General features: G+C 35.7%; 1 long non-coding RNA gene across 1 annotated transcript in view; it reads right to left on the reverse strand.

Moving 5' to 3' along the window:
* Nucleotides 1–12,633: 12,633 nt before the first annotated feature.
* Nucleotides 12,634–25,155, reverse strand: part of LOC145246835 (uncharacterized) — a 134,536-nt gene continuing 122,014 nt past the window's right edge. Inside the window, exon 2 of the long non-coding RNA XR_013863177.1 lies at nucleotides 12,634–12,986. This is a non-coding gene — a long non-coding RNA (uncharacterized LOC145246835). The remainder of the gene's footprint in view (nucleotides 12,987–25,155) is intronic.

A 25,155-nucleotide genomic window follows, 5' to 3' on the forward strand; every position in this document is an offset into this window, starting at 1 on the left:
TTTCACATTAAATGCATGAAAAACTAAAGAAAAAATAAAAATGCAAAATATTTTTATTTGTGAAGTGATATTCAATTATCAGTGTTGGTGACCAAAAAATACAAAAAAACTTAAGAAAAAATAAAAATGCAAAATATTTTCATTTGTGAAGTGATATTCAATTATCAATGTTGGTGACCAAAAAATACAAAAAAACTTAAGAAAAGGTAAAAATGCAAAATATTTTCATTTGTGAAGTGATATTCAATTATCAATGTTGGTGACCAAAAAATACAAAAAAACTTAAGAAAAGGTAAAAATGCAAAATATTTTCATTTGTGAAGTGATATTCAATTATCAATGTTGGTGACCAAAAAATACAAAAAAACTTAAGAAAAGGTAAAAATGCAAAATATTTTCATTTGTGAAGTGATATTCAATTATCAGTGTTGGTGACCAAAAAATACAAAAAAAATTAAGAAAAGGTAAAAATGCAAAATATTTTCATTTGTGAAGTGATATTCAATTATCAGTGTTGGTGACCAAAAAATACAAAAAAAATTAAGAAAAGGTAAAAATGCAAAATATTTTTATTTGTGAAGTGATATTCAATTATCAGTGTTGGTGACCAAAAAATACAAAAAAACTTAAGAAAAAATAAAAATGCAAAATATTTTCATTTGTGAAGTGATATTCAATTATCAGTGTTGCTGACAAAAAAATACAAAAAAACTTAAGAAAAGGTACAGCAGTCACAAGATTCAAAATCATATATATTTTCTCGCTTTATTTTCCTTTTTTATGTTTTTTTCTTTTACCCCATTCCGAAACAGTCAATGTTACCTGATTACCCATATCGGCACCAGAACACACAAATGGGTCAAGGGGAAAGAAAGAATTCCACAAAATAATTTGAATAAATCCATACCTTTGAGGTAACCAGTACAAAATTGAAATACATTCCAAATAATGTTGATCCAGAAAACTCCCATGGCACATTAATTAGAGAGGAAAGCATCAGCCTAGCCAAGAATTCGCATCTAAATACACAAATATGCAATACCAATAACGATATATACAACAACAAGAATTATCAAAATCTGCCGATTTCTGAAAAAACGCACAAAGACGACGATGTTATCATTATTGATATTTCCAATGATGACAATTTTAGACAAGACTAAACACTAAGTGTTTCTAATGTTGTCATTTTTGATGACACCAATAATGAGAGGAAGACATCAGCAAAAAAAATCTTACTTCAAGGAGTAAGAACGGATCAAGAGACAACACCAAATCGATTATCTGGATTTTCAGAGTAAATCAAAACTACAAATTGAAAACTCCAATCTCAAAAAATATGAGACTGTCATGAAATCGTCTGAATTAGGAAATATTATAAACGATTGCTATTATTAAATGCCTCAGTCGTCATATGTTCTGGCTAATCACTAATAATAACATTCCTAGTACAAGAGGTTCTTTTCACACATCGTGTGATCCCTCGAATAAAATGTCATCTGTCTACTATTGAACTCAACAACATGGTATGCAAATGAGATATCTAAATTAAGAGAGCAAACCTCAGCCATTGGGTATCACTGCAGAGTTGATACGCAAACACAGTCAAACAATGGCATCACATATAGAGTGCATGAACAAACTGGATAATCCAGACTATGTAGAAGCATGGATAAGATGCTTTGAGGAAAAGAAACGAAAAGATAAATGAAGGGGAGTAAAATTAAAATACTGACATGTTCCTCGCAACAACTGAGTGTGAAGCAATTCGAAAAGTTTCAACAATGGCATATCCAAGAAATTTGGAAGAGCTCATCTTCAAAGAAATTGGTGAGATAATAAAAAGGAAATATCAGACCAAAGAAAAGGTTAGTCATCACTGAAAGAACAAAGTTTTTGGAAACAAGACAGCACCTCGATGAGCTTATTGTACAATTTGTATATTTATTGAAAGAAAGAACAAAATATTGCAAATTTAAAAAAAACTTGGCACCAGTGAAATGAGTCAGGAAAATGAATTAATCATGCTACCTCTGATAAAAGATATGCAGGACCGTTCTTATAAACTTCAGATATTGGAAACGCTTCAAAATGTTAATTCAACACTAGAACATGTATAGAATAAGACGATTTCCATTTAAATCAAGTTGGGAATGACTCAATGAAATTTAGCCGAGTTGCTCAAGAATTACAGACGTAAACCTCATAACTGAATTCTGGTGAGCATTAAAAATATTATTTTATTTGTTTTTCTTTATACACTTGCCCCCAATCACCCTTCCACCAAATACTATTGTTAAAATATGTTATTGGAATTTATTGTTGTCAATTTGTGGCTTACGATTCACTTAGTAAATTTCCTCAAAATAAATGTGTTCTCCAATTTTGAATTCAACATCTTCCCACATTCCTTTTGCAAAAAGAATCTGCCAACACCATTTCATTTCTAAGTATACTTTTCAAACAGACATACTAATAAATGCATCGCCTAGCATCGAATGTAAGCAAAAGAGGTGGGCAATTTTCATTCAAATCAAGTTGGGAATGACTCAAGGAAATTTAGCCAAGTTGCTCAAGAATTACACACATTAAATTCGTCAACTGAATTCTTTATTTCAGTAAGTGAAAGGGGAACCTATCGCCATACTTTCCCATAAACATGTCAATTTAAAAAAAAAAATTTTTTTAATGGAGAGTAGATAATGCATTATGGATGCATTGTCAGCAACTCCCATAACTCTCGTTTCTCCTATTTTGTCTCTCAGTCCTCATTTAGAACGAGTGATTTTTCTGACAAAGGGAGAAGAAAAAGCTGTAATCTACGCCGACATTTTTGTATGAGCAGTCACTTGAGATGTCGGAAACTTTCTGTTTCTTTTTCTATCCTTGTAACCATGTCACTAACAAGCATGCTAGAGGTAAACGTTTTTCTGGGCTGATGTTATCTGCCTGATTGTCAGGGACCCAAACTTTTGACTAACCACTAAGGAGCCTCTTCTATCAGCAGGTGCAAAGTATTGGGGTTGCTGAATTGCCATTTGGTGAATGGATTCTGGACCATGCAGTAGCTTCTGGTGGGGCCTTGTTGATGCCATATTAGTGGGTAATTGTGACGGCTTTACCATATCATGGTTTACAAAAAAATATTTCTTCACTTCTTTTTCTTCTTTACTTTCCCTCTTTGCCCTGCTCTAACCAAGTCTGTCGACTTATTTCACAAATCCTAAAACTCCATCATGAAAAGTCTCCAGAAAGAATACATGATTAAACCCAGAACTCCAACTTCCAACATAGACTCCCACTACTTTCTAACATCAGGGGCCTACATTCCAACCTTCCAGAAGTTGAAATCCAATTACAGGAGACTAAACCAGACGTATTCTTCTTCAGCGAAACTTTGGCATTGGACAGACTATTTCCCTAGATGAGTTCATAATTAAAGGATATTCTAATTTAACATCTAAATCTGACCCCCAAGATTGATATGGGCATGGAATATGTGCCTATATTAGAGATGACTTTCCATGTGGTTGGGACATCTCCACAGAAAACCCTAAGTGGCCCTACATGTGCATTCGGATTGCACTTGCTCACATCCTGCATTTATATTTGCCCCCATAACAGTGGAGTAACTATCTTTAGGAGCATATCTGAGAAAATTGACCACATCCTGTCTGCTCATCCTTCAGGTAACATTCACATCTGTGGAGACTTCAATGTTCACAATGAGGAATGGTTAGCTCACTCAAACAAGACAGATGATGAAGGCAGGTTCTGTCATGATTTTTCCATTGCTTATGACTTAACTCAGATTGTTCACAAACCCACCCATGTGCCTGACACTGATGGTCAGTATGCATATCTCCTAGATCTTTTTCTCACAATTTGCCCTGAGCTATATACATCTTCCATTCTGTCCTCACTGGGATCTCTCGACCACTCGATTGTCTTTGTTAAGATAAAAATGAAATGTAATATGACCTCCGACATACCTCTGTATCATACAGTATATCGATACTCTATGGCTGAGTGGGATAACTTTTGTACATTTATATCAGATCTACCTCTTCATTCTATGTTAAAAGAGAATGTGTCCTCCATAGTATCAGACCTGATGGAATGGTTAATTGTAGGTATAGACCATTTATACCCTCCAAAAAATTTCAGCAAAAACCTAACAGCCAGCCGCGGTTCTCTCCAGAATATACTGCTGCCATTGCACACAGAAATCACTATTTCCATTGCTTCCAACGTAATAGAGGTACTGAGACTAAAGCCACTTTCAGGACTGTTAGCAACCACTGTAAAAGAGTAATAAAGAATGCAAGAGAGTTATATGCTCTGTCTGCCAAGTCCAAAGTAGCTGAGCAGCAGCTTGGTTCCCACCAATTTTGGTAAATAACAAACAGGGTCCTGAATAGAAGTGTGTTTTCTATCCCAACCATCATCAATGGACCTGAGATAATCTCATCAGCATCGGACAAAGCCAGACTCTTTGCCAAAAATTTTGCAGCTAATTCTACCCTATGCGATCAGGGCCATCAACTGCCCATATTTCCTTCTGTGTCTGAAAACACGCTATGCGACATAGAAATAATCAAAAACCTTGATTGCAGTAAAGCAACTGGCCCTGATGGCATTCCTATTATAGTGCTCAAAAAGCTTCAACCAGAACTAGCTCCAATACTCACAAAGTTGTTTTAGCATTGTCTTAAGGAAAATGACTTTGGGATTAAAACTACAGTGCAATGAGGCAGGAAATAAGATCCCTGTAGCCAAGGATGGCCTGACCAAGAAAGAGCTTTTCTCTGTATGTGGAAAGTTGGTTGGCTATTACCTTATAGTTGTATGGTTGCGAACTGTGTGCAGTTTTATTAAAAGGCAGACAGAAACAGACAGTTGAGAGGATGCAATTGATCAAGAAGTGCTGCTCATAATGCAAGAACTCATTGCAAAAATGAAAAACATGGACCCGTAAAAGGAGAATGGCATATAAAAAGGAGCTATGAAGGAATAATATGGCGTGATGCTAGCAGTCCGGCATTAAGAGTATTATTGGAAGTAGGAGGAGTGACTACTGAAGATGCTGCTTGGCTATGAAAAAAAGGATGATAGTGCCCATATCAATGTTGCAGAACTCAATGTTATGATGAAGGGCATCAATCTGGCTTTAAAATGGGGACTACAGATAGTGGACGTTAGGACAGACTCCACAACAGTAGCATTATGGATTAAATTAGGTGTCTGGTGATAAGCGGATCAAGACAAAAGAAGCAGTTGAGATGCTTATTAAACATCGACTTGGAGCTCTTGGAGACTTGATCCGAGAATTTGAACTGAAAGTAACTATTACCTTGGTTCCATCACAGAAAAATAAAGCAGACGAGATGACCAGAGTGAAGAAAGCCTAATTAAGGAAAGAGAAAGACATGACACCAGTGTGTTGTGCAGTAGAGCATCTAAAAGACCTGCACAGGATGCATCATCTTGGAAAGGACCAGACTTTATACCTAGCAAGAAAAGTGAATCCGCACATTAAAATGCAAGGATGTCCAAGAGGTGGTGGAACAATATCGAGAATGTCAATCAATTGACCTTGCATCGGCTAGATATGAAAAAGGGGAATTGCATGTTGAAGAAAATTGGTGGCGACTTGCTATTGAAATCACACATTATCAGCATGAACCGTATTAAACTATGATTGACTGTGAGCCTGAGAGAGTAGCAATGTGGTGGAAAATCCGAAATGAAATGGCAGAAGAGGTGAAGAGAGTTGTCGAGGAGATGTTTATGGAAAGGGGGGCCCATAGAAGAGGTATTGATGTATAATGGTATGTCTTTCCGCTTGGAAGTTTTTAGAGACTTATGTGCAAAGTGGAATGTTAGGCTATATTATAGCACATCACGCTATAAAAGCTGTGGCATGGGGAAGCCAAATTTCGCCCGAATAATCTGCATTTTGGTATAATGTGGCACCAAAGATTGGCCAAGATGAAAAGTCAGTGCCACACAAATCTATTTTTACATACGAATGGTGACATTCATTGGCTGTAACAAAGAGAGTGGAACAGGCACACACAAAAATCACAGTTGGTGAAGAGGTGTGGGTGAAACTACCCAATTTTCATTGCACAACCCACTGGGGAAGAGGTACTGTAACTGAAGTACTCCCCAAAAACAAAGTGGCCATTAATGGAATGCCATGTCACATCTTGAACATATAGAGAGTTTCCTTACCAGCAGAGGAAGAGAAGATTGATGAAGTTCCTGAAGAAGAACCTATATGACGGTCACACTGTGAACAAAGACACCCGGCATGAATGGCAGACTATGAGACCAATTATTGATCTTAAAGATCAAGGGAGTGTGGGATTAAAAAGTAGTACAAACCTTGTACAATGTACTATCCATTTCAGGAAAAGGATAAAGAAATAAAAATGGTTGCTCCTGCTATTTATGGACTGGTGATCATGTGAGATAACGAGAGTTGAGGAAAATATGCAAATGAGATGCAGTCGTTTTTTTCAAAAACAGAAGCCTGTGTGTCAGGGAGGAAGCGTGTCTCTCTTTGGCAGAATTAAGTTCTAACAGATGTGGGGTTTGATACTGAGAATTACAATAAGGAAAGCATAACAGTTGGGAATTCTTTTTTTGGACTTCCCTTTCTAATATTACCAACATATTTAACTGCAATTAGGGCTAACTCTAACTTTCTTCTAATTCTTCAAAATTGTAATACAAATCCAATCAATGGAAAAACAATGTATCTTGTCTTGCTGATGTACACTTATGTTTTTGCTGAGAAAAAATATTTCTCTTTGATATATTTTTTGGATGCTAAGAACCTATTAATGATATACATGTTTTTGTTTTGCTGAAGATTTCTTTTCAACATATCTTTAGAACAAAGAAAGTATTAAAGTAGAAAACTTGCAAGAACTTTGTATTCATATATCGATTGATAATCCTCTTATTGTCTCCCTAATACTTATTTGCAAATATTTGATAAGAGAAAATTTGATAAGAGAATCAGAATTTTCCAATGATATTCTGCTTTATCATTATTTTCATGGCAAATGTTTGTCTGAGCTCTAATCTATGGTCCACGCTCACCAAACTTTCACAAAAAACACTCATCTAGCCCAAACCACTATCAATAATTTTCCCCACTCTTTATATGTGCCTAAACCTAAACGTAGATTCCATGAAGAAAGCTTCTTTCTTAGAACTGCATGCCTGTGGAACTCTGTTCCGTTTGCCTGCTTTCCAGCAACTACAATCTGATTGTCTTCAAGTCCAACGTAAACAAGTTCTTGATTAGCCGTCTCCCTAAATAATCCAGTTTACAAAATTTCCACTACTTATGATTACTACGCTATAATCACATTGACGACTGAATACCCGTTAACCCTTATCCTCGAGTGGCCTCTGGGCCTTGGTAAGTGGTGACTCCTATGTAAAAAAAAAAAAAAGATATCAATTCTTGAGCCATCGATACAAGTACGAATCTTCCACAAAAATTGATAAAGTGATACAACTTGATTTGCGGATTTAGATTCATTTTGTTTTGGTTGGTGGATGAATTAACAAACGCGGATAAGAAAAACAACCAAAATTTCATGTTTTTGATGTTGTCTTTATTATCAAAGACATTACCAATCAAAGTTTGTCAGACGACAAACAAATCAACCAAGCGATGAGAGGCCTTCTATCGGTTTTGGCATAAAGGTCTACTTCACAAGATTGCTATGGAATATCTGCAAATATCCTCTCTGTATAAGTACAAGAATCATCTGCTCGTAACAGGAAGTACACTTGGAGTTATTTACCCTGATTACAAGAAGTAACCACGGAGTGATCTCTCCTGATAGCTATCTCTAGAGGGCAGATGGGGGTGGATCTTAGCAACAAGCTGAAAGAGCACATATTTCAATCGCATGTATACAACTTGATTTGCGGATTTAGATTTCTTTTGTTTTGGTTGGTGGATGATTTAACAAACACGGATAAGAAAAACAACCAAAAACTCATGTTTTTGATGTTGTCTTTATTATCAAAGACATTACCAATCAAAAGTTGCCAATCAAAAGTTGCCAAACAAAAAACAAATCAACCAAGTGGTGAGAGGCCTTCTATCAGTTTTGGCATAAAGGTCTACTTCACAAGATTGTTATGGAATATCTGAAAATGTCCTCTCTGTATAAGTACAAGAGTTATCTGCTCTTGATAACAGGAATTACCCATTTGCTATTTTGTGTGGATCTTAGCAACAAGCTGGAAGGACACATCTTCCCACTTTATGTGGCGCTATGAACAATATCAACATTGTAAAGCATTGAAATATGTAAATACTACTGAAGACATTACAAAAGATCATGGAGCAAGAAAGCGGCCATCTACTGAAGCAACTTATTGAGCTTCAGAAAAAAACAAAAACACATCAAGCTAAGAAAAGCGATGCTTTGCATTCTTACAACATATGACAGTTGAAAAAAATAGAATGGCCCTTGATAGGACTAGATATTGCTGATAGAGAATGGGCATTATTTTTGGACACCTAAGCTCAATACAAAATGTATGTGGATTGAAAGATCCATCTGCAATCTGGAATGAATTACAAGAGACTTGTACACCAGGAACAAACAGGATACTCTTTGAACTAGTAACACCAAAGAGGCTCAACTCTGTCACAGAGAAGTACCATGTCAGATATGACTGGTGGCAGTGAAAGGATTATACAAAGAAGTCCACCGGATGAAATTTCACTCCTTGATGAAGAATGAGTGTGAGTCAATAAGAGATTTTAAGAAGTGGAGTTATTTATATTCAGCGGTACTCCAAATAATTTTTCTGCTCGTAAGCACAAGACGCAGACAGCGATCATGCCTCACCTCATGGGGAGCAATTTCAGATGTGTGCCTCAGAGGCCCTCCCAGTAACAGTGAATGTGACTATGATGCATGAAATGCAAGCAATATTTGGGAATGTATTGAAATAAAACTATGAGCCAATGCACTAATTGCATCTCTGCTTTTGTAGACAAAAGGTCACAAATGTGTTTGAATGAGCTCGAAATTCAAAAACTCCTTGAATACCTAGGGAGTACCTCATGTGAACTACCCAGCAGATACGGGGAATCTTTGAGGAACATGAAGGACTTGGCAGCATATGGATGCCTATGCAGAATGTCTGTCCCAAGAAAATCAGATATCATACCATTCAAGCCAACACACATGAACTGAAACAATGGCTAATGGAACATTTTAAGTCAAGCATGTTCAACACATGTCAACATCTACCACTTCAAACAATGGAAGGTAAACCTTTGAAGATAATGTTCATTTCAGGCATAACACCAACAGCAATTCATACACCAATACCTGTTCCTCATCACTGGAAGAAGGAAGTGAAGCAGAACATAGACAGAGACATTACACTGGGGATAATAGAACCAGTACCAGCAGGCACACCTATTACTTAGTGTTCAAGGATAGTAGTCATGCCAAAAAAGGATGGGTTTCCAAGGTGCACAGTCGATCTACAGAAGTTGGATGATGCTATTATGAGAGAAACACATCTCATTCCCATTCAATCAGATTACAATAATACTTGCACACACAAGAAAAATGCTACTGGATGATTGGAATGGATGCCACAGTCTGCTGCTATCCCCAGTCACACAGGATGCTACAACGTTCATTACAAAGTAGGGCCGATATAGGTACTGTCAGACACTTCACGGATTCCATGGATCAGAGGATGAATACACCCATCAGTTTCATAACATCATTGTGGATATGGCTTGTAAAACCTGATGCATAGACAACAGCCTTCTATGGAATGACTCTATAAAGTCTTCATTCTGGTATACGACTGACTAGAGTCACTGTGCAAGCAAAGGGATTGTATTTAATCCAGCAAGTTTCACTTTGCCAAAATGGAGGCAGAGTTGGCAGGATTTCTGGTTACTGCAAATGGTATTAAACCCACAAAAAGAATGACAGGAGCCATCTTTTACTTCCCTACCCCCACGAATATAACTAGGGTAAGGTCTTGGCTTTGACTTGTATGTCTTTGGGTGTTGTATGTATTTTTACAAGCAAAACTTATGGAGAAAGTTCTATTGGAATGAAACATTTGAGTGCCTATTCCAAGAATCGGGGAGAGTAATAGTGAAGAGGATGAGAAAGCTATCCAAACGTTTAAAATGAATAAAGTGACAGGACTGGCAACAGATTACAACAAAAGAGGAATATCGTAGTTCCTATTTCAGAAACACTGCAGATGTAAGCGTGAACTGAACATAAGTCGTGAGGATCATCACTGGAAGCTAATTCTGGCTGGATCTCGTTTTACAAATGATGCAGAATCGCAATATGCACCAGTGGAAGAAGCTTTAACCCTGCCGAATGCCTAGATTTGATGGTAACATTTCATCACCTGCTACTAATAAAAATATTTTCACACAAAAATAGCACTTGAAACCCTGGAAAATATTAAAAATTCCTACCTATTAAATTTCCAAAAAAGGGCATTGATATACAGATTTCAGATAAAACATCATCCAAGAAAACTTAATTTAGCCCCTGATTGTGCATGATTATGCTGAGTATCAGGATTGCACAATCCTGATACCCAGCAGGTACCCTCACCAAAAAAACATGATTGAATGATTGACATTGCAGTCAAATCTGTCTTCACATCGATGCACGAAAGTGATCCTAAATTGAAGACTATTACATGGGAAAGGATTGTGGCCATGGCAACCACAGAGGAAGAATGAAGAACCTTAACAAATCTAATTCAAAAAGGCTTCCCCTAGTCCCACAATGTCCTTCTACCCATAGCTCGAGTTTTCTGGCCTATATCTGAAGAATTATTTTTCCTGGAAAGAATTATTATCAAAAGCAACAAAATCTTAATACTCGCACAAAGGTATTGGAATTACTTCATTCCACACATCAAGACATAAATGGTATGTTGACGAATGCAAGTCAATGATTGTTTTGGCCAGGTTTGGATACTAACATCAGGCAAACCAAATTCCAGGGCTGCACTTGTAACTCAGTTGCACCATCTCATCCCAAGTAGTCCTTGATGTCATGAGCAGACCCAGAATTTCCATTTCAAAAAATGGTGGTTGCTTTATTAATATACAGAGCAGGAACTTTATAGAGTATGCTGATCGATACACTGGATGAGTGGAAGTAGCCCTAATGACGTCACGGAGGGACCAAACAGTATGCAACATCTTGAGAACTTGGTTCTGTACATATGGTGCACCTGAAAAAATCTCTTCAGATGGAGGACCACCCAGGAATACAACTCCCTTTTGAGAAACTCAGGTATATAGAAACATACCATTAGTCTATTAAGCCCAAAGTAATGGTCGCACAGTTGTTAAGACTGAAAAATGTATACAAGTTGATCGGGATGATCAGACATTACTAATCCATCGTAATACCCCCGTCCAAGACCTTGACATGTTCCCACTCATAATGCTATATAGTTGAATCATTAAAGACCACCTTACTGTCCTAGGAGATAAATATAAAATGTGAAAATAATAAAAAAAAATAAGCAACTAAGAGAGTTGACAATGTGGAATGAATAGTTCTACAACCAGCATTGTCATTTGCTCTGGGAACTGCAAGTCGGAGACTTTGTCCAGATTCAGCCCCAGGAGGGTAACTACCTGTGTCAATGGACAAATATGAGGGAGGATCGTTGAGACACATGACAACTGACAGTACCAAATGCAAGTAGATGGGAGCAACTGAGTAACACTGCACAACTCTCAATAAAATATACCCAATATTTATGCAGATGAAATAATCATCTATGGCAACATTTCCAAGATCTTTCTGGTTCTTCCTCTTCCGACCTTGAGCATGTGGGTAGAACGGCGAATAAAAAATAGCTGGTTACTTGTAATGCATCTAAAACGAAGATTTTTTTTTCAACACCAACACTTTGATCCCACTTGGAAGATTCTACTATGACATCATAAACTGTGATGTCATAACAGATCGCACTCTTTTAATTCTTACCTCTTCCTTCTCTTTTTTTTCTCCTCCCTCTTTCCTTTCTTGTCTTTCAATAATTTAAGAAATTCGCCTCCTCCCACTACTTCCCTTATAATTTATGAATTTATCCATTTTCAGCTAAGCTGTTCATGGTGACTAAGTAATATAATCAGAGTTTTTGAACAATTCTAGCATTTTAGGGCATCTAACTAATTTTAATTATCACTGACCTTAAGTCCGTTTGGCTGCCAGTTAGGTTATGGTTAGATTGGTTGGAATGGCTACCAGAAAATCATATAGTGACACACCATTTTGGAAGCAGATCACAGAATTTTGAGAGACTTATCTTGTAATTAAGGTATTTCTCTTTGTATGTCGCAAAATCTACTTCCTAGCATCATCTGAGAAAATTTTTTTTCTACAATCCATGAGTTTCCAAACAAAATATATGAAACATACTCAAAGGTTCATTCAATTCATTGCATTTCTCCTTCTCTTTCTCCAACTTAGTGCCATAGTCCATATCCTCATCTACTTCACTGTCTCTAATTGTACTTTCCTCCATTTTCTTGGTTGCGTCATCACAATGGCAGCAGAACTTCAAACATGGAACCACAGAGCCATCTTTATTTTGCAGCATATTTGCTAAAGCCCACTATCTTCCTTTTCTTGTGTTTTTTGGAACCTTTCACAGTACTTTTTTTTTTTAAATACTCTTCCACGTGAAGCTGATGATAACTTCATATATTCACAACAAATTCATCGATGAGAATGATACCAGCCTTCATTTTGAAGATCATTTTCTCATCTTCTTCAAATTCAGACAAAAATGTTGTTGATGGTTTCAGGTCACAATGACATGTGTTTTCTATGAATTGTCCAAATGAATCAAATGTTGTGGTGTCCTTTTAAAGTTTTCATTTTTTTTTCTTGGGTAACTTGACATTTTCTTTCATATTCCTGAAAAAGAGAAAAACAAAATGGTGACTATGATTATGTAATCTTATTTGAAAAGTTAATAAATAACATTTTATTATTAATATCCACAGTATTTTCATAATTTCTTTGTGCCATCAGAGGAATGATATAAACAGATTTAAGGAAATCATCATTTCTTGTTTGTCCCTGTATGAACAAACGATATGTAATAGAACTACTTCTGTAGCAGATTGCTAAAGATGGATCCATGAAGCCCAGAACATCTGGTAACAAACAAAAGTTGCAGATACAAAGCTTCACTGACCAATGTGACCTGTGCAGCTTTTATGCAGCAACAAAAGAGATATTCAGCTCCACACAGTCATCAGTAAGCAGCCTAAAGGATGGGACCACGACCATCATAAACAGCGAGTGTATCCTAAACAGATGGAGGTCTCACTTTTCCCTCTTACTACTTCTCCTTAAACGAGCTTCCTTCCCCTCCTATTCATCATGTAAAGCTACACATTAAAAATCAGAGTAATTGGCCTGCATTATGAACCCATGTTTGTGGGGATCAGACTAGAATGAGACTTTGTCTGAATGTTTACCAAATGGAGACTTGTTGAGTTTGGAGATTTCATATTCTAAATTTGCATATATGGTTTGACATATAAAGTCCTGGATATTTTTACATCCATATACATGTTGTTATAATCAGTGAAGATATATACAATGCAATTGAATATTGACCTCCAATATGATACAATGCCCCCACACCTCCAAAGATTCTGGATTTTTCTAAACCTCAATACCAGCAGATCTTTACCTTGCCGAAGATGGTTACTATCTCTTATACCCCTGGAAATCACATTACTGGATCTTTACACATTCTGGATGTTCCCTCAAATTTAGAGTTTGTTTCAAATGTAATGGATTACTCTATTGCCTCTATTTTTCCCCTTAGATTATAATTTGTCCGACATGGCAGAAATATCCCAGAAATAATTGAACCCATCCTGACATTGAATTGCCCAGGCTGTATGATATTCTTTGTTTATGACTTTAAAATACTTTTTTAAATAACTTTTTCGATATATGTGCTGATGAGCAAAATATATGATTATTCATAGCTGATAATTTTGCTAATTGCATTTCATTTTCTCTGATGATATGAACCATCATTGAAAATCCATGCATTAAGGAAATAAATATAATTCTTTTCCATATATTCCTTACTTCAAACAAAAAGTTCTTAACTTGAACATATCTTTACGTATATTTTAATACTACAGAATTTAACTTTAATCCTTAAACATATTTTGCTCTATTTTTATATATTGAGCTTTATCTTTTTGGCTAGGATCAGCTTGAAGATATTATCATACTGTAATAGTTCATAAGACAATTAACTTGATTACCTAATCTGTGATATATATATATACATATATATATAAAAAATTCCAATAGACCAACTAAGAACCCCAAAAGAACACAACAAAGAACAAATTTTAGCATACGTCTCTACACACAACACAAACAACCCAGAACTATTCACACAGATAACAAAAAACCTTATCCTCCTCAATCAGAACGACAAACTAAACAACATACTTAAAACAACAAAAATAATAAAAAGCAAACGCCAACCCAAAAACTTAAAACACATCCTAACTTCCTCAAAACTCGTCCCACACACTACAAAAGGGGTTACAAAATGCAACAAACCGCGATGTGGAGTATGTGACATAATAATAGAAGGTAACACATACACATTCAAAATCCCAGCACAAACATTCAAAATAAAAAAGGATCTAAATTGCACCTCCAGAAATGTAGTATATGCACTAAGATGCACAGCATGCAACAAATCCTACATAGGCGCCATCAAAAATTTCAGCAATAGAGTGGCCTTACATAAGAGCAACATCAAAATTGCAGATAACAGACACCTCTATGTTTCAAAACACGTACGCACATGCAGTGGAAACAGCTTCAAAATAATGCCAATCTTCCAAACAGACAATTATTTTTATTTACTTACACAGGAAAAAAATTTCATCACCAGATTCACTCTTGAACTGAACAGAGCTTAATATCAACACACAAAAACATGAAATGCAAGGCACACTCATATGCACATCCATATACATATACATATACACACCCACACATAAATCACAATCGACACATTAAAACACATACATGCGCGCATACAACCACACACAGACATAACACCCCTATCTCTAATACAACACACTGAACAATACCAACCCTACTCAACCTCGAAACACTAGGAAAAACCTAGAACCATAGTATAATATCTGTTCCAACACCTTGCTCCCTCCTCAGTCAGTGGAAGAGAACCCCCTCATGACTGAGACAACTATCATCCCTTCTATCATCCCCCTCCCATACCTATACCCCCTCCAATTCCCCCCCCCCTCTGGGGAACAAAATCTTCCCCACACTAGGAACCGATCCTGGGTCTGGCCATACCCACATGGGGAGACAAATAAATAGAAACATTAAAAAATCCCCTATACATATTTTTAAGTACACCCCTCTATCTAAACAAACATAATATAAAGAATACCCGAAAAGACTGAAACGAAAAATCACAATACTAAAATCCAAGAATCCAAAAAATAAATATCAAAATAGAATGAAAGCACCCCTACCCTTATTTCAGAAGAGCTGCCCCCCCCTCCTCACACATACACATTAGTAACGACCTTGTATCACAGTCACCTTCCTAGGGAAGCAAATAATCTCATAATACTATAAAACAGTACACACACTCTCAAACCAATAAAAGAAAACACACACACACACATACACAAACACACACACACACACACACCCTACCCTAAAGGAAAAGGAAAAAAAAAACACAAACAGAAAGAGAGAGTGAGAGAGAGAGAAACACAACACAAGAGTGACTACAGCCGAGTAAAAGAGTAATAAAAATTGAACATGCCAATGAATAATAGACACTTTCACGCCTCCACCCCTTGGAAACACTTCAAATGAACTACGAAAATGCCATTTTTACATCTCCAACACATTTGAAAATAATTTCTGATGAGGACGGACGCTTCACAGAACATCTGAAACGCGTAAAAACGATTTCAATGATTTAAAAACATTATTACAATGATCCAAACATAATTCTCAATGAAAAACCAAGACACGGAATAATAAAATAATGTTAAAAAATACACATTGTTGGTGACTACCCCCTTATTTAAAAATACATCTTTCTTTCGTTGGAATTTCTTAACCCATTTTATATATATATATATATATATATATATATATAAATCAATATCTGTCTGTGTGTGCATATGTTAGTGATGTTTAGTGTTCCCTATAAAAAGAAAGGTCAGAGATCTACCTAAAATTGAAAAGTGTGTTTCGATGTAAAATTTACCAGGGAAGACAATGGATGTGTTTCAAAATCTCTAACATCCCCCTTACCTAAGAGAGCTATGGGAGTCGAACCTCATTTAAAACTACAAATATATCCCAAAACTTTATGTTATACTCTATGTGCCGAGCATCTACATGTACATTCCTTGTCTATACTCCCCTATATACCAAATACCTTAATATCTCCCCAATTATCCCCTTAGCTAGATGTCACATTAAAATGTTTGCTTCTGATGATAAGCATTAGCATTGAAATACTTGGTATAAAAAGCATATAAAACCTCCTCAATTATAGCTTTTCCTTATTACATCAACAAATAAATCTGTATACCAATTTGTCTCATCGATAATGCTATTATATATATATATATATATATATATATATATATATATATATATATATATATTAACCACTTATTGGAAAGACAAAAAAACTTGATAAATGGATGACTCATAAATTGAACGACAACCAAAAGAAATGCCGTTATGAAGTGCCATCACTGTGCTTCTTTTATGCCACAATAATGACCTGTTTCTCGACCGATTTGTAACTTATGAAGAAAAGTGAGCTCTTTATGACAACTGGCCACACTCAGCTCAGCGGTTGGACACCAACAAAGATCCACAGCAGTTCCGAATCCAGAGTTGCACCCAAAGAAGGTCATGCTAACTGTTTGGTGGTCTGCGACTGGTTTCATCCATTACAGTTTATTGAATGCAGGCGAAACTATTACAGCCGAGAAGTACTGTCAACAAATGGATGAAATACATCAGAAACTTCAACAATAAAACCCAGCATTAGTAAGCAGAAAAGCCCCAATTCTTCTCCACAATGCCCGACTACATGTTGCCAAACCGACCCAGCAGAAGTTGAACAAATTAGGCTACAAAACTCTGCCTTATTCACCATACTCTCCAAACCTCTCACCTACCGACTACCACTTTTTGAAGCATCTCAACAACTTTTTGCATGAGAAATGCTTTAAAAACCCAAGCGATATCAAAAACGCCTTCACCAACTTCACTCTCACCAAAATGCAAGATTTTTATATTACTGGCATAAATACACTTGTTTTGCATTGGCAAAAGTGTGTTGATTCTGATGGTGCTTACTTCGATCAATAAATTTTTAATTGAGCTGAGATATGTTAATCTGAATTTTAAAATTAAAAACTGCAAGAACTTTCTTGTCAGCCTGATATGAAATAATTATCACAGAATAAATCATTAACAAATCAAAACTTATCAAGACAAAAAAAACTCAACACTATCAAGGAGAGCAAAAGCAATAATATTAAATGAAAGATGAGGAATAAAAGTTATATATAACTTTATTATATCATCAGAACAATAAGGAAAAGTTAAGGGGAAGTTTAAGAAAAACCTCTTTAGGCCGTGGCATTTCGAAGCTAAATGCTTCTCATCTGAAGAGAAGAAAAGGCAGAATTATACAAAATTCAAATATAGAAAAAACTGGCTTAATGACATTTAGAAATGAAATGAGAATGGAGGAATAGGATAAAATGGTAAATAGTAATTAAAAGTAGGTTCAACATATAAAGGTGAATCAGAAGGATAGTATAAATGTAGGTAATATTTTAAAAGAATATAGTCTACTATGAAATAACTGGGAGCATTAAAGAAGAGCCAATGATAAAAGAAAAAAGAAAAAAGTAGGGAAGATATAGGAAAAAGTGGAGAAAGAAGGGACGGAGATAGAAACAGTAAATAGGGGATACGGAAATGCATATATTAATACATAAAAACAATAAAAATAAAAGTAAAAATGAAACAATCTGAAAGTGAAGACAATGGAATTAGAAAATGTTCAAAAAGGTGTTCAAAATAAGTTTAAAAATAAAATAAAATAAAAAATAAAATAAAATAAAAAGATACAAATTCCGGTGAAGTCTTTAGTTTAAGGTTCCAAGGTGAAAAATATGGTAACTATTTACAAATTCAACAAGGTAAAAATTTGTGGAGCAGCAAGTCTCAGTACAACCCTCGTAAGTCCAGAAAATATTTGTACAATATAGCAAAATCCTTAGAATACTGGCATAATCCTGTGAATTGATGCTAAAATAGAAAGATCCGAGTAGGAATTATTGAAAAACAAAAAGCTAATTAGGGGAATTCCAAGAATTTGTGGATTTCAATCCTGTCAATGTACAAATTTATATTGGGATATAAAATCTGGTGTATCGGAGAAGAGGTTGTAGGAGAATGAGGGCAAACAACACCAGTTACAGAGTAGACCAGAGGGTTATTCTCTTGAGGAATAGAGAGAGTCCTGGCACCAGAAGTGAATGCATGTTTTTACCCCTTGTGGGAACGATGCCCACTTGAATCAGAGTAAGACTCTAGGATGAACGATATTATCTACCACCACGAAAGTGAGTACCGCTTTTATATCGTAGTGTTGCTGTTTTCATTCACATTGGTCGATAATGTAATAAATATGAATTTATGTACTTGGACTTAGTCATTGTATGTTATTCATGCTTGTTAAATATTTTCTACCGCAGGCGAATTCAATTAACAATAAGATTCTAACACTTACAACAAAGCATATACCAGGTATCCAGTAAAATATATCTTGTCACGGTGACATATTAGGTGGGTTTCTAGCAGTATTTTGTTTAATTTTTTAGTTTTAACTCATTTTCCAAACCACATATTTAGTGGTCAGCTCCACTACCATTTTTTTTGTTTGCACATATCAATAAACACTTCATGATTTTTGACCCGATTAAACGTTTTAAAGTGAGAAAAACCACTAAAAAACTTTTGCAGATAGGTAGAAGAGTAACTTGCCTTTGGTAACATTTATTTGTTATACATTTGTTCTTTGACCATTTTCTCATACCTCTGTGAATTGCAAAACAACCCCCAATTTTCATTTATCAATGAGAGTGAAAAAAAATTTGTAAAAGAAATTTTGGATGCTAAAACGTACACAAATGTGTATATTTTTAAAAATTTAATTGTCCCAATTTAGAATGTGCCTTTTTGAGAAGCTGAGTACAGCCACAATAATCTTATAGAACAAACTGACCTGACAGATCTGCAATCAACTCTACACCAGGATATCCAACCTTTTAATTCGGAAAGTCCCAAAGTAAAATATACAAAGAGTGGTAGAAAAGTTCCACCAAAAAAGAAACTCTCACTATAAATTTTTGGACTTGAAAGAGGGATGTAAGATAATTTGAATTACCTCCCTTTGACTGTTAAATCTTCTTTTCTCTTACTGAACTCTTCTTTGAAAAAAGGCAGAAAAGGATACATCATTGAGATCTGCAAGAGTCAGTCAATAAATTGTTATTCATTTTATATTTCCCCTTTAGTCTGTTTTTATCATAACAAATCCTTCAAAACATTGCAGACTTTCATCTAACATTTTAATCATAATGACTTCGAAAGAACTTTCACCAATTGGACTTTTGTTTATTCATCTTGTTGTTTTTGTTAAAAAATAAATGCGGTGCATTTAAATCAGAAGGAGGTGTCGTTTTGTTTCATTCCTTTTGTTTTTATTATTTCGTTTGGAGCAAAGAAATTTAATTTTATTTAAACTTTTGCACCCCTACAAGTGTTTCTAATGAAAAATATTTTTCAATTCGAAAAACGAGTAATGTTGAACTCAGCTGGAGAACCAGAAAAGATGGCCGCAAAATTTTTGAAAACTCGATAATCATTGCGCACAGAAATCACTTTTTCCACTGTTTCCAACGTAATAGTTGTATGGAAACTAAAGCCGCTTTCAGGACTGCCAGCAACCATTGTAAGAAAGTAATAAAGAGCGCAAGATGGTTGTATGCTCAATCTGTTAAGTCCAAAGTAGCTGAGCAGCGGCTTGGTTCCCACCAGTTTTGGCAAATAGCAAACAATTCTGAACAGAAGTGTGCGCTCCATTCCAACTATCATCAATGGACCTGAGGTAATCTCGTCAGCATCAGACAAAGCCAAACTCTTTGTCAAGAACTTTGCAGCTAATTCTACCTTTTGCGATCAAGGCCGCCAACCCCCAATATTTCCTCCTGTATCTGTAAACACACTATGTGATATATGTATATCGGTACGTGATGTTGCCAAGCTAATCAAAAACCTTGATTCCAGTAAAGCAACTGGCCCGGACGGTATTCCAATTATAGTACTCAAAAAACTTCAACCTGAACTAGCGCCCATACTTACAAAACTATTTAAACGTTGTCTTAAGGAGAATAGTTTCCCATCTCCCTGGAAAATCTCATCTGTATGCCCTGTATTTAAGAATTCAGGTGATCGCTCATCCCCCTCTCAGTACAGGCCAATAAGTCTCCTGTGCATCATGAGTAAGTTGCTGGAATCTGTGTTAAATACAGAAGTAATCAACCATCTCAACAAAAATAACCTTCTTAGTGACACTCAATATGGTTTCCGTTCTGCTAGATCTACAGCAGATGTGCTTACAGTTATATCTCATAGGATTAGCAAATCTCTCGACGGAGGCAACCTTTCTAGGGCAATTGCTCTTGACATATCTAAGGCCTTTGATAGGGTATGGCATAAAGGTTTACTTCATAAGATCTCTAGCTATGGTATAGCTGGAAATGTCTTCTCAATTATTAAATCATTTCTTTCTGATAGGTTCATAAGAGTAGTAGTTGAGGGGCAAAAATCAGAAGCCCACAGTATTAATGCCGGTGTCCCTCAGGGGTCCATCCTGGGCCCAACTCTTTTCCTGATCTACATTAATGATCTTCCAAATCACATCCTTACATCATTTGTAGACATTTATGCTGACGACACTACCATTTATGGTAGCATATTTAAGACAGTAAACGACCAAGTTCTCTCCAATTCTCTCTCCTCTGATCTTGAGCATGTAGTACAATGGGGAAAGGAGTGGCTGGTTACTTTTAATGCATCTAAAACCAAGCTTCTCTCTTTACATCATCAACATTCTGATCCACATCTGGCATCAATTGAAATGAATGGCTCTCGTCTTCAGGAGGCCTCAAGTTTTGACAAGCTTCTGGGCTTGACCATTACTCCTGATCTTAAATGGAACACGTACATCAAATCTGTCGCCAAGGCTGCCGGAAAAATGGTGGGATCTTTCTATTGATCCAGTAGATATCTCACTACTGATGCAATTCTCTATCTATATAAGAGCCAGGTACGTCCAAGGATGGAATACTGTTGCCACATCTGGGCAGGAGCTGCTAGAAAGGACTTGGCCTGCCTTGATAGAGTTCAAAATAGACTTTGTAGCCTCGTAGGAGATGTCCTTTTCTCTTCCTTGCAACCTCTATCTCACAGAAGAGATGTTGCGAGTTTGTCTCTCATGTATCCTTATTTTCATGGAAAGTGTTCGACTGAGCTTCAATCTATGGTCCCCCCTCGCAAAACTTTCACAAGAAACACTCGTCTACCTGTAAACACTATCAATAATTCCCCCCACTCTTTATCTGTGCCTAAACCTAAACGTAGATTCCATGAACAAAGCTTTTTTATTAGAATTGCACGCCTGTGGAATTGTCTTCCGTTTTCCTGCTTTCCGGCTGACTACAATATGGTTGTCTTCAAGTCTAACGTAAATAAGGTCTTGATGAGCCGTTCCATATAAGTTATCAAATTTAACAAATTTTCATTACTAATGATTATTATATTGTCCAATTTCTACTGTACACTCTTTAACCCTTATCCTTGAGTGGCCTCTTGGCCTTGATAATGAGTTGATACCTTTGAAAAAAAAAAAAAAGAAAAAGTCCAATGTGAACAAGTTCTAATTGAATCGTCCCCCTAAGTAATCCAAGTTTCAAAATTCCCACTGTTTACTATGCTAAAATCACAATGACTAATGTATACCTATTAACCCTTATCCTCGAGTGGCCTCTGGGCCTTCTTGATAAGTGGTGACACCCTTGTAAAAAAAAAAAAAAAAAAATCATTCAAAATAAGAAATAAAACAAAACGGTGTTAGAAACCCATCCAATAATTGTTACTGTAACATTTATTGGGTGGGTTTCTGCCGTCATTTTGTTTTAGTTTTTTTTTTTTTTTTTTTTTTTTTTTAAGTTTTTTCAGTGGATTATTATCGATACACGCTAATCTACCAGATTTCAAAGGTAAATGTTTACTTTAACTACAACAGAACACCAACCAATAAAATTTGGTTTTGTGTAGGTTTTCGGGTCGCTGACAGCGAATCTGATATTCAAACCCGTCGCAAATTTACCGTTTGCATGGTATTAACCCTAGAACCCTCGCACTATCTTGTGCCAACTCTCCGCCATCGTTTATGCTATTCTTACATGATGCGATTGATGCGTTCGCACATGGACGCACGTAGTAAGGTGACTTGTCACATCGCGGAAGAATTTTTAAGCTGACATTTGAACTAACAAGAAAGTTTTCAAAAACCAAAAAATAAGGTTCATTTTTCTGTGGTACGAAGTTTTTGATGCTTTTTAATTGATCTAAAAACAAATTAAGTTTTCACGAGCGATTTACAAAAGCATTTTTATTTAAAAATTTTTTTTTTTTTTTTTTGCAGGGGGTGTATTCAATTTTAGAACTTGTACAACATTTAAGAGGTGCTTCTACAGTTTAATTTACCATTTTACCGTGAGTAACGCGCTGACATACACCAAGCAGAAGCAGAAGCACTGTTTAATTGTATGTCGGTGCGTTACTTACGGTAAAACGGTGAGGAGGGGGGGGGGCGGAAAAACGGTAAGTTAAACTGCAGAAGCACCTCTTAAATGTTGTACAAGTTCTATCATTGAATAACCCCACCTCGAAAAAAAAGAAGAAAAATGCTTTTGTAAACCGCTCGTGAAAACTTAATTTTTTTTTAGATCAATTAAAAAGCATCAAAAACTTCGTAACACAGAAAAATGAACCTTATTTTTTGTTTTTTGAAAACTTTCTTGTTAGTTCAAATGTCTGCTTAAAAATTCTTCCGCGATGTGACAAGTCACCTTACTACGCCCGTCCATGCGCGAACGCATCATGTAAGAATAGCATAAACGATGCGAGGGTTCAGGAGTTAATACCATGCAAACGGTAAATTTGCGAAAGGTTTGAATATCAGATTTGTTGTCAGCGACTCCGAAAACCTTAAAAAACAACAAATTTTATTGGTCGGTGTCCTGTTGTAGTTAAAGTAAACATTTACCATTTCAAATAAATAAACAAATAAATAAAATAATCAATAATTAAAGATTTTTAGTGGGCGTTTTCTTATACATTGTTTTAATAAATCGATGCCCCATGGGAACCAGAACCAGTGGACGAAAATACGAAACTGAGAGAGGTGGAGGTTTAAAAAAATAAATTAATGAAGATTATCCAAGTTTTAAATGAGTAAATAATTATTCAGTTAATTGTTTTTTAATAATGGACTGTCCCCCCGCCCGCTCAAAAAAACAAAAACAAAAAACCTACCTCTCCCGGTTTCTTTAATCGACTGGTTCCAATATGTGAGATCGAACGCTGTATTAGAAACCGAGCATCCATTAAAAATCTTTAAATAATAATTTTTTTTGCATATATGGGGGTGTTGTATTACTGTATTGTACAGGTTCGCCCAAAAATTAATAAACAAAAGATATTGTTAAAAAAAAATAAATAAATAAAAATAAATAAGTAAAAAAAGATACCGTTTGTCAACTTTCGGTTACTGTGATTTCATTGGCTAAACATTTCGGAATATTCCGTCAGTTTACGTAACTGCTCAAAATATGCCGACAATAACCATGGCCAACGAGATAGCCGATGATAACCACGGGAAGATTACGTAAAGTGCTGAAACGCTTAACCAATCAAATCGCAGCAGCACCCGACAATTGACAAACGCGATAAAAATATTGCGAAGAATTCAAAAAGTTAATATTGCAATTGAATTAAGTTGAAACAGTCTCTGGAAGCAAAAATTAAATTTTGTCAAAAATGGAAGCTTATCATATAAAACACCATAACTCTAAGATTGGGTATGGTCACGAGTGGTATTGTTGTTTTCGTTACAAAAAAAAAAAAAAAAAATTCAATAAAGAAAAAGAATTTAATCATGTAATCATGAAACTTACGATAATGTCCTTCCTCTAAGTTTAAACTTTTTTCCTTTTAATCATCTGAGGGGTTTCTTGAAATTTCCGATTAATTTTTAATTGCATTTTCTTTATAACAACAAAAACAGTGCCGATTAAAACTTATTATGAGCAAATACAAAAATATTACATACTTCTCATGACAAATAAATAAATAAATAAATAAATAAAAAATGAAAAAAAAATGTATTATGGTAAAACTGGTGTCCTACATGCTAGGAATGGTCGTAATTGTAATCGTTAATGTTCCTGATCAGAATTTTGTATGAAAAATGACATTGTTAAAAGTCTGAAAAACACTCTAAGTCCGGGTGGCAAAAAAGAAAAAAAAAAAAAAAAGAAGAAGGTACTTGTGCATTTACGAACCCGACGTAACTCAGCATTTGCTCGGCTTTGTCCGACGCATGACGTCAACAGCCGGATATAACCGAGCGTTGCCGATTAAGCAGACGAGAATTTCGCTATCAATTGGAAGAGTGTCACAACTCAAGAAACGCTTATTTGAAGAGAGTTAAAAAAAAAAATATTTTGTTTTAAAAAGATAACCGACGAAATAATGAATATTACAAACCTTGCGGACCAGCTCCAGACCCCAGAGGCTGCACTAAACTTTTGCCAGCAACGGAAATTGTTGGCAAAAGAGAAGAGGTGTTTACATTTTGGCCAGGATTGTGTACTTGCAA

The sequence above is a fragment of the Euprymna scolopes genome, chromosome 24 (assembly GCF_053919585.1).
Source record: "Euprymna scolopes isolate OS-2025 chromosome 24, ASM5391958v1, whole genome shotgun sequence".
Classification (NCBI taxonomy): Eukaryota; Metazoa; Mollusca; class Cephalopoda; order Sepiida; family Sepiolidae; genus Euprymna; species Euprymna scolopes.